This window comes from Castor canadensis, chromosome 13 (genome assembly GCF_047511655.1).
Source record: "Castor canadensis chromosome 13, mCasCan1.hap1v2, whole genome shotgun sequence".
Classification (NCBI taxonomy): domain Eukaryota; kingdom Metazoa; phylum Chordata; class Mammalia; order Rodentia; family Castoridae; genus Castor; species Castor canadensis.
In genome coordinates this window covers 39,841,348-39,851,867 of record NC_133398.1, presented here as the reverse complement: position 1 = coordinate 39,851,867, position 10,520 = coordinate 39,841,348, and the positions used below count along the sequence as shown (strand labels likewise).

General features: G+C 44.8%; 1 pseudogene; it reads left to right on the top strand.

Annotated features, from left to right (window-relative positions):
* Positions 1-4,435: 4,435 nt before the first annotated feature.
* LOC109681410 (small ribosomal subunit protein uS2-like) lies at positions 4,436-5,430 on the top strand (annotated as a pseudogene).
* Positions 5,431-10,520: the final 5,090 nt, after the last annotated feature.

The following is a 10,520-nucleotide window of genomic DNA, read 5'->3' as shown; positions in this document are numbered from 1 at the left end:
CCTCTAAGGGTAAATCTGAAGTCTTAAAAGAGGCCATTTTAAGTTAAGATCCTGCTCTTTGATCCTAGTTGTGTGCCTCAATATGCCCAGTAAGGGGACCTCCTAGAGGATGGGGAAGACCAGTGACTTCCAAGGACTGGGGGAGATGCAATGATTAGAAAGGGACACCTCCAAAAAATTACTGCAGGTTTAATTAATCATGCTTATTAAGGTGTAAGGAGACATCCATCCTTAAGGGTATAGATTAATTGTTCCAAATAAAGGGAACAAAGAATTTGAAGGGGAGAAGGAAACTTCCCCATCCCCCAGCAAATAGTTTTGAATAGGGGATCAGATGCAGCTATGCATGGCTCCATATCTGTCTTTCTTCTGCCTTTCTTCTCCAGGCACAAATTGATATGGCATAAGAGAAAACGCAGTCCTGGTGATTCTCCCTTAGGATTTTATGAGCACTGCTTACTGCACTAAGAGTACTACTAAATGTGTAAAATTTTTTAAAGGAGGGATTAATATATATATATATATATATATATATATATATATATATATCTCCAAACCTCACATTAAGATGCCCCAAAATTGGACCTTAAAACACTCCAACTGCAACTTTGGTATTTTGAGCCATTTGTGTTAATTTTAAACTGATTTTGAGTTTTTGTACTTTGTCTAACAGGAAAATTTGGATTCTATTTTGGTCTTTAACAGGAAAGGAATGGTACATAATAAAACAGGAGGTTTAAAGAGATCTGTTGTAATTTGCATAAATATTCAAATTAAAGGCTTTTTGCTGCCCTAAACCTATCTTCTTGCTACCTTAACGAAAATTCTATGGTTTATTCTATGATTTAAAAGGTTTTTCTAAGAGTGCACTCTAATTGTTTTTATGTGTCTTTTTGTGTATGTCTATCTTGTGTTTATGATTGACTTAATGAGGGCTAAGATTCTAAAGGCTGCAACAATAGTCTTATTCAAGATTTGCTTCAGCCACCAAGATAAGCCTCTAAAAGTTCTAAAAGGTACGACTTCATTTGCTTCTAAAATTCCAGCTCATCTACACATGCTTGACATTTATATCATGCCTAATTTTTTCATTTGCATGTGTTTAAACATCTTTAAAATAATACTTATTATAGAGTTAATATAAAGGAATTGCTGTTTCTGTTCTCTTCTCTCCCTCACCTCTTCTGCTGCTACTTTTTAGAAAAACCAGGTTTTTGAGGTTTTAGTTCAACCAGGTCAAACTAAAATACAGGCGTTATTTTATGCACAATAATCTTGATCTGCTTCAGCCTGTCTTAAGTGTAATTTACATTCAATTCTTTCATAATTGGATCTATTAACAAATGTGTCTTTATAAGTTGCTTATTGTATAGACAAACTGTTTAAAATTGCCTTTCTTCATGGGTCTTTATAGTAAAACTATAAGGTTAATTGGAAAACAATTTTATTTAAATAAAATTCTTATAAAAGTTATTTTAAAATACAAGTTATAAAGTAAACAAATAGAAAAATATAGAAAGGTATTAAGTATGTGTTTGGGAAAAAGTTGAAGGCAGAAAGAATGTGCTTTTGGATGAGAAAGGATTTTGTAAAGAAAGGTTTGTCTTAAAGATTGTTTCAAAAATAAAACAGATAAGGACAAACTATCAAAAGGTTCAGAATGACTTATAAAGTTCCTGAGTGTTAAAAATGTATGATGCATGGAATTTATGAAAGTTTATGTGTGTAATTAGGTTGACTGTAGTTTAAGAGCAGTAACTGCTAAAAACTGGCTTACAGGAAAGGTTTTGCTTTTTCAAGATAAGTAATTGCTTGCATTTTGCTAACTTTATTGGGCTTTTGACTATTTAAGAAACTGGGTTTTAACTAAATCAGTTTTATTTAAGTATCTGTCTTTTCAATAATTTTAATACATTTAACATCCTAAAAATGTGTAGGCTGTATGTCTAAATTTCATTTAAATGGTATACAAAAGTTTATAGGGTTAAAGTTATAAAAGTTTATTAAAGTGACCAACACTTGGTCAATAGAAAGCAAATCTATTTGGCAGCACTGACACTGTCTCCCTAAACTGGTAAGAGGTCTAAAAGCTTTACTAAATCTTACTGCAAAGGTAAAAATTTAAATTAACATATATGCTATCTGTGTAGCTAGAATACTAATTATTACTGTATTTAAATGTTAAAAATACATAAGTTCTCTAAGTATGTTTCCTAAAATTAAAAACAGTGCCATTTAATTAAGGAATGGACATTGGTCTCTCATAAAGTATACCTGTAACTTAAAAAAAGGATATTGGTGTAGTTTATTTAAAAATTCATTTACTCTAAGGGCAAAATTAAAAGGGGAACTTATTCTATTAGTGAAATGTATATTATGTCATTTTAGTACTAAAATAAGAGTTTTAATATATAGTTAAGAGATAAGGAGAACTTAATGGTACTAATAAATGCTATCATAATTATTATCCTAAATGCTATATACAATAAAAATTATTTTGTCAATTCCTAAACATTTAAAACATTCTAACAATCACCATTCTAAGTTTTGTCATCTACAGTTTTGATCCTTCTCTAAGGCATATGCAACCAAACTCCCATAAAACATCCCTAGCAAGTATCTATTTCTCAAACAATTGTCTAATTTAAGTATTTGCCCTCATTGGTTTTGTTTTGTATTTTCCTTGTAAAGCTTTTAACTGTTCTCTGTTGATGTTTTACAAAAGTACAACATGAATCAAATGTTTTTAAATAAAAATGCCCCATTATCTACAAAAAAAAAATTCAGCTTACTTAAAAATTGGTGCCATATAAGCCCGCCTAAGGGCCAATTCTTCTAAAGCCCTCAGTTTGCTTAAATTGGCCACAAAAAAGGGTTTTATTGGCAATGACTCTCAACCTATCTGACATTTGTCCCCTGGTGTGGGATCACAGATCACAATAAAATATCCAGGGGAACCCAGCAACATGGGACAATTAAAGCCAGACTCTGGTCCATCTTTAATTGTCAATGTTAGGGTATGAGGCCGGCCACCTTCTGAGAGGACAAAGGACATTTGAGACAAAGGAAGTCACAAGGCGAGGTTTATTTTCTAGCTAGCTAGGGTCCGAGCATCCGCCTGACACAACAGGTTTCAACAAGGACCTGAATACAAAGTTTAAGCAGGTCTTATACCCTTTAAAGCATCAATCATTGTCACATAGGAATTCCTCATGCCCCTGGGGTCACATTTTCCTGATCTTGCCCACATCCTGGTGGTGGGGTAAGATTATTTATTGGGAACTGGAGAAACACCAGAGGTTTACTTATCAGGTTACAAGGAATGTGTTTTCCCATAAATTAGGGGCTAATAGTGGAATAGAAACCTAAGGTTTAGATAAGAACAGCAGGGGAGTCCTGCTTTGGAAAGTTTATTTACAAGTGGAGACAAAGAAAGGCAGGAATGGGTGCTTATCTCTGCATGGTGCCTTTCATCTCAGTCCCAAACTTTTGCATGGCTCTAATGGGCAATTCCTCACAGCTCTGTCTGAGGTTACAGCTTTTAATTGACAGTTTACCATGTTTTACAACCCTGTTTCAAGGCTATCTTCCTCTTCACGAGGTTACCCAAGGGTCATGCCAGTTATAGCTGATTTTTAGGCTAGGTGGGCTGCAAGTTAAAGTACCCCAACATTTCCCCCTTTAGATGTTCATAATGAGGAATCATGCTCATTTGGATGACATGGGTAAACATTTTCAGGGCTAGGTAGCCCTTCATATTGCTGTCTCAGGACCATGAGTTGGACTGTACTAACTCGATCTTTTACAAAGGTCACTAGCTTATTCAGAATGCATGGACCGAAAGTTAGGATAAGCAGCAGTATAACCAAGGAACCCACCAGGGTGGAGACCAACGTAGTAAACCAGGGGGACCTATTGAACCAAGCTTCGAACCAACCTTCTTGGGCTTCTCTTTCCTGCTTCCTTTTTGCCAGTCCTTCCCTCACTTTAGACATTGACTCCCTTACTACTCCCGAATGAGCAGCATAGAAACAACATTCCTCCCCTAAGGAGGCACATATTCCCCCCTGCTGTAGGAACAATAAGTCTAGCCCCCGTCTGTTCTGAAGTACTACCTCAGATAGGGAGGTAAGGGATTTTTCTAGGTGACTAATGGAGGCTTCTATTCTCTCTATGTCCTCGTCTATGGCTGCGCACAGCGAGGACATCCCGCTATGTTGAGTAGCCAGGGAAGCTATGCCAGTTCCTGCTCCAGCCACTCCTAGGCTAAGTAGGGTAACAATGGTTAATGCAGAAATAGGCTCTCTCTTTTTTCTTTCACTTGTTCCTGTATTCCAGTGTGAATATAGGCTCTCCTCAGAATGATAGATGATGCGGGGCAGCACAGTCACTAGGACACAGAATTCCTTGGAGCCACCTTTCCGCACTACCCAGAGAGGGGTCCATAAGGCATTGTTCCTGATTCCTGTCATAACTTAAAGGGAAGCTAACACAATGTCCAGAGCCCTTGATGTCCTGCAAATGAAGGAGGAGGATGTCCTCAAATTCCTTGCAGCAGGAACCCACTTAGGTGGCACCAACCTTGATTTCCAGATGGAACAGTACATCTACAAAAGGAAAAGTGATGGTATCTACATCATAAATCTGAAGAGGACCTGGGAGAAGCTTCTGCTGGCAGCTTGAGCCATTGTTGCCATTGAAAACTCTGCTGATGTCAGTGTCATATCCTCCAGGAATACTGGCCAGCGGACAGTACTGAAGTTTGCCGCGGCCACTGGAGCCACCCCAATTGCTGGCCATTTCACTCCAGAAACCTTCACTAACCAAATCCAGGCAGCCTTCCATGAGCCACATCTTCTGGTGGTGACTGATCCCAGGGCTGATCATCAGCCTCTCACAGAGGCATCTTATGTCAACTTGCCTACCATTGCTCTGTGTAACACAGATTCTCCTCTGCGCTATGTGGACATTGCCATCCCATGCAACAACAAGGGAGCTCATTTGGTGGGTCTAATGCAGTGGATGCTGGCCCAGAAAGTTCTGCACATGCGTGGAACTATCTCCCGTGAACATCCATGGGAGGTCATACCTGATCTGTACTTCTACAGAGATCCTGAAGAGATTGAGAAGGAAGAACAGGCTGCCTCTGAAAAGGCTGTGACTAAGGAGGAATTTCAGGGTGAAAGGACTGTACCAGCTCCTGAGTTCACTGCTACCCAGCCTGAGGTTGCAGACTGGTCAGAAGGTGTACCAGTGCCTTCTGTGCCTATCCAGCAATTCCCTACTGAAGACTGGAGTGCCCAGTCAGCCACTGAAGACTGGTCTGCAGCTCCCACTGCTCAGGCAACAGAGTGGGTGGGGACAACCACTGAATGGTCTTAAGTTGTTGATCTGCCATCCCTTCAGCAAAATGGGAAAAAGTTGATGGAAAATAAACATCAGTTTCTAAAAAAAAAAAAAAAGAATTCCTTGGAGCCATTAAAGACATTAGTCGATAGGCAAGGGGTGAGCCCAGACTGTGAGCATGTCCACCATCCATTGTCTTTTGGAATTATCCACTTAATACTATCACCCCAGGTGGGATTGTTATCTACAACAGCACATAGGTCCTGTTTTCCCGCCGGCACCTTCCCTAAGCAGGTTCCTTGGCTGCTCACTTGTATGGTCAGACCTCTCTTACAGTTTCCCCAGGAACATTGAGTGGGGTTTTCACTAGTTGAGACATTGTAGGTAGCATTTAGTCCTATTGCCTCATAGAATGGGGGCCTCACATCATAGCACAGCCAGCAGGAGGTAGTCATATTAGGGCTGGTGTGGTTCAATGTTAGGAATGCAGTATTTACCAAATTCCAAAGGGGGTCCATAGACCCAGTCATGGGGCTGGGCCTTCCCAGGGAAGTGCCAGTTCCTAGCTGTCCTGGAGTTGTAATACTAGCATTTGTGTGAGGTCGGGAAGGGACTAGGGTTGTGCGAGGTCGGGGAGGCGGCTCCACATAGGGCAGCTTAAGTACTTTATTGGGGCCTATCGCCTGAGTAGGGGCTGGTTGCTGTGTGAGCTGGATGGTAAATAGGGCTCCCTGGTCTTGGGCCCCAAGCCTCATTGGGTCATAGTGGCGAATTCCCCAGATGAGGCCTGATATCCATCGAGTGTCAGCTTTACCTTTTTCTGTAAATTTAATTTTTACAAGGTCACAGTGGGGCCTCCACCAGCTTCTTTGTTCTGTTATACAGCCCTTAGACACGGTAATTAGGTCTGTTTTTTCAGGGGGTGGCCACCAGATGTTGCCAGTGGACACACAGGACCAGGAAGCACAAAAATAATTCAATGCCCCCCCACACTGTTTACTATTACTTTTACCTTTTAGGTGTCCTGGACAGACGTAAAAGTTATCCTTCAGAATCCCCGCATGGGCCACCAGTTTTGTCAGATCAAAAGTTAAATTGGGGAACCAGATGTTGGGAGGGGTCACCTTGGAGGTCTGAGTGAGAATCTCCCCTGTGGATGTATCTATGACCACCCAGGTGAGGTGGTAGGGCTGGTGGGGATTAGGGTTCTGGGCAGGTCCCACCCAGCATAGACACAGAAGGCTTAGAATGCGCAAGAGGAATTTTATCATCTTGCTGGCTAATGGGCCTTGGGGTCTGCCCTGGTCCGGAGGTCACTGCAGGGGAGGCATTGAGAGTCGCGTGGAGAGTTGCTCTGTACGTCTTCTGGGCCGGATGAGCTTCAGTTTTAACGGATTATTGGGGTGTAGCCATGCGATCCACTCTCTAGCCTCTTCCTGTTCTTGCTGACTGGCTTGACGCATGTGGGAGTGATGGACCCAAGGCCCAACGCTGTCAACCTTAAGAGCAGTGGGGGTAACCAGAATGACCATGTAAGGGCCCTTCCCTCTTTCTTCTAAAGTGCGGGCTCTGTGACTCTTTACCCATACCCAATCCCCTGAGACGATGCAATGATCCGGGTTTGATGTATCTTTGGTCTCATACAAGTAGCGCACTAAGGGCCAGATTTCTTGTTGGACCTCCTGTAGGGCCTTTAAGCTAGCCAAGTAATTTGGGGCCGTACTGGGGTCTTGGTCCGGTAGGGTTTGGACAACAATGGGGGGCGGAGCCCCATATAGAATTTCAAAAGGTGTCAATCCATGTACATATGGTGAATTTCGAACCCGGAAGATGGCATTGGGTAGGAGGGCCACCCAGTCTCCGCCAGTCTCAATGGCTAATTTAGATAAGGTCTCCTTCAGGGTCCAATTCATTCTTTCTACCAGCCCTGAGCTCTGGGAGTTATATTCACAATGCAGTTTTCAATTAGTCCCCACTGCCCGGGCCAGCCCTTGTAGGACGTTACTGATGAAAGCCGGACCGTTATCAGAGCCTAGAGTTTTGGGGATGCCATATCTGGGTATGATTTCCTCCAGCAAAACCTTAGCTACAACCTGGGCAGTCTCTCATTTTGTAGGAAAAGCCTCCACCCAGCCTGAGAAAGTGTCTATCAGAACCAACAAATACCTATACCCATACCTTCCCGGCTTCACCTCAGTGAAATCCACTTCCCAGCCCGTCCTGGCGCCCTCCCCCGTACCCGTGTACCTGTATGTAGGAGTCCCCTTTTGCTGGGTTTCATAGCCTGGCACCCAACACATTGGTCCACAATCTTTTGAATCTGGGCTGTTTGATGCGGGAACCGGAGGCGGGCCGACTCAAGGAGGGCGAGTAGTTTCTTCTTGCCTAAATGGTTGGCTCAATGTAGGTTGGAGAGGAGAAACAATCCTAACTTTTCAGGAAGGATCAGTCGCCCTTCATCATCACGATACCAGCCTTGCTGGTTGGACTCCGGGCATTGGTGACCTTGGATCCACTGTCTGTCTTCCGAGGTGTACTTGGGTCACGGTGGCAAGCACGGAAGCTTAGGCAGGGGTAAAGTCAGCGCTAGGGTCATGGAGGCCAAAGCAGCATTTCGGGCCACTTCATCCTCTCGCCGGTTCCCCATAGCTTCTGGAGTCTGGGAAGACTGGTGACCAGGAACGTGTACTATCACCGCAGCCTGAGGCTTCTGCACTGCTATCAGTAATCTCTGGATCTCTGGGAGGTTATGTAGCTTCTTTCCTTCCGCTGTAATGAAACCCCTTTCCCGGTAGATGGTGCCATGTACATGGACAGTGCCGAAAGCATAGCAGCTGTCGGTATAAACAGTCACTCATTTTCCCTCAGCCCGTTCGAGTGCCTCTGCCAGCACGATCAGTTTGGCCTTCTGGGCTGAGGTTCCCGGGGGCAACGGGGCACTCCTAATTATGTTCCCACCTTGGTCCACCACCGCCGCCCCAGCCTTACACACCCCATCCGAGATGAAGCTACTCCCATCTGTATACCATACCAGCTCGCTGTTGGATAGGGCTAGGTCCTGAAGATCAGGGCGCACTTGGGTGATTTCAGCTATGATCTCTTGACAGGCATGTAGGGGGGCTTCCAGGTCCAGATTTGGCAGCAAGGTGGCTGGGTTCAGAGAGATTGGTTCGGAGAAGAGGATATGGGGGGCATCCAGCAAGAGCCCTTGGTAATGAGTCAGTCAGGCGTTGGTCATCCATCTACCTGGAGGGTGCTTTAGGACCCCCTCTACTGCATGGGGGGTTACCACCTTCAGATGTTGCCCAAAAGTGAGCTTATCTGCATCCTTTACCATTAGGGCAACTGCCGCTATGATCCACAGGCATGGGGGCCAGCCTGCTGCAACTGGGTCCAACCTTTTGGATAGATAAGCAACTGGACGCTTCCAGGGCCCTAGGCACTGCGTTAGTACCCCTTTTGCTATTCCCCTCCTTTCATCTACAAAGAGGGTGAAGGGCTTCAGAGGGTCTGGCAGCGCCAGGGCTGGAGCTCTTAGGAGGGCAGTCTTGAGCTCCTCAAAGGCCTTCTGTTGATCTGGCCCCCAGACCCACAGGGCCTTATCTTTAGTTGCCTCGTATAAGGGTTTTGCCAGTTCAGCATACCCCAACATCCACAGCCGGCAGTAGCCTGCCATCCCCAGGAACTCATGAACTTCTCGAGCTGAGGTGGGGACGGGGAGTCTGAGAATAGTGTCTTTCATAGCATTCGTTAACCATCTGGTTCCCTCTTTTGGTTCATACCCCAGGTAGGTGACTGTTTGTCTACAAATTTGAGCCTTCTTTGCACTGGCCCAATAGCCCAATTTCCCCAGCTCCTGGAGGAGGTCTCCAGTGGCTTGCCGGCATTCAGCTTCAGATGCAGCTGCCAGAAGCAAGCCATCTACATACTGCAAAAGTGTGACAGAACTGTGGCTCTGGCGATATGAGTCCAGATCCTGATTAAAAGCCTCATTGAACAGAGTAGGGAGTTTTTGAAACCCTGTGGGAGTCTAGTCCACGTTAACTGTCCAGGGGTTCCCGTATTTTCATCATGCCATTCGAAGGCAAAAATGTGTTGACTGTTGGGTGCCAGGGCTATGCTAAAAAAAGCATCTTTCAAGTCCAAAGTGGTATACCAAACATGGGAAGGGGGCAAATGGCTCAGCAAGGTATAGGGGTTGGGGACTGTGGGGTGGATGTCCTCGACCCTCTTATTTACTTCCTTTAAATCTTGGACTGGCCTATAGTCTTTTCCCCCGGGTTTCTTAACAGGGATGAGTGGAGTGTTCCAAGCAGAACGGCAGGGCCGGAATATTCCGGCCTCCAGGAGATGGTTAATGTGAGGGGCAATCCCCCTCCATGCCTCAGAAGACATGGGATACTGACGGACTCAGATGGGCTGAGCCGAAGCCTTGATTTCTGCTATTACTGGTGCTCGATGTTTCGCCAGCCCCACATCTGTTATTTCTGCCCAAGCCTGGAGGAAGGTTTGAATCCAATAAGTCATTTCAGGGGACCACTCAATAGGTTTCGGGGGAGGGTCCCACAAGGAGAACAAGTGATGTTCATCCTCGAGAGACACAGGCAAGACTTGGAGGGGCTGTCCTCGTCCATCCATCACTTTGATTCCATCCGGCTCAAAGTGAATGGGAGCCCTCACCTTAGTTAGCAGATCACGTCCCAGAAGGGGGGCAGGGCATTCAGGAATGACCAAAAAGGAATGGGTCACCTGATGCTGGCCCAAACCCACCTGATGCTTGCTAGTCCATTGATATGCCTTGGACCCAGTGGTCCTTGCACGAGACTAATTTTCTGAGACAGTGGCCCAGTAGGTTTATTTAGAACTGAATATTGAGCCCCTCTGTCCACCATGCATCTCACAGGCTTCCCCTCCACATATATGGTTACCCAAGACTCAGGGAGGGGTTCCGAGTCCCATCCCCTCTAGTCATTGTCCATTTCAGTTAACAGGACCCAGGTGTCATTGTTGGGCCTGCTATTTGGCCTCAAGCAACCCTGGAGCTTGGGACATTCTCTCTTCCAGTGTTCATATTCCTTACAATAGACACACTGTCCCTGGCCTAACTGGGACTAATCTCTTCGGGGATGAGGGGGGCCAGTCCCTCCAGAGCCCAGTCCAGCCAAACCTTGGAC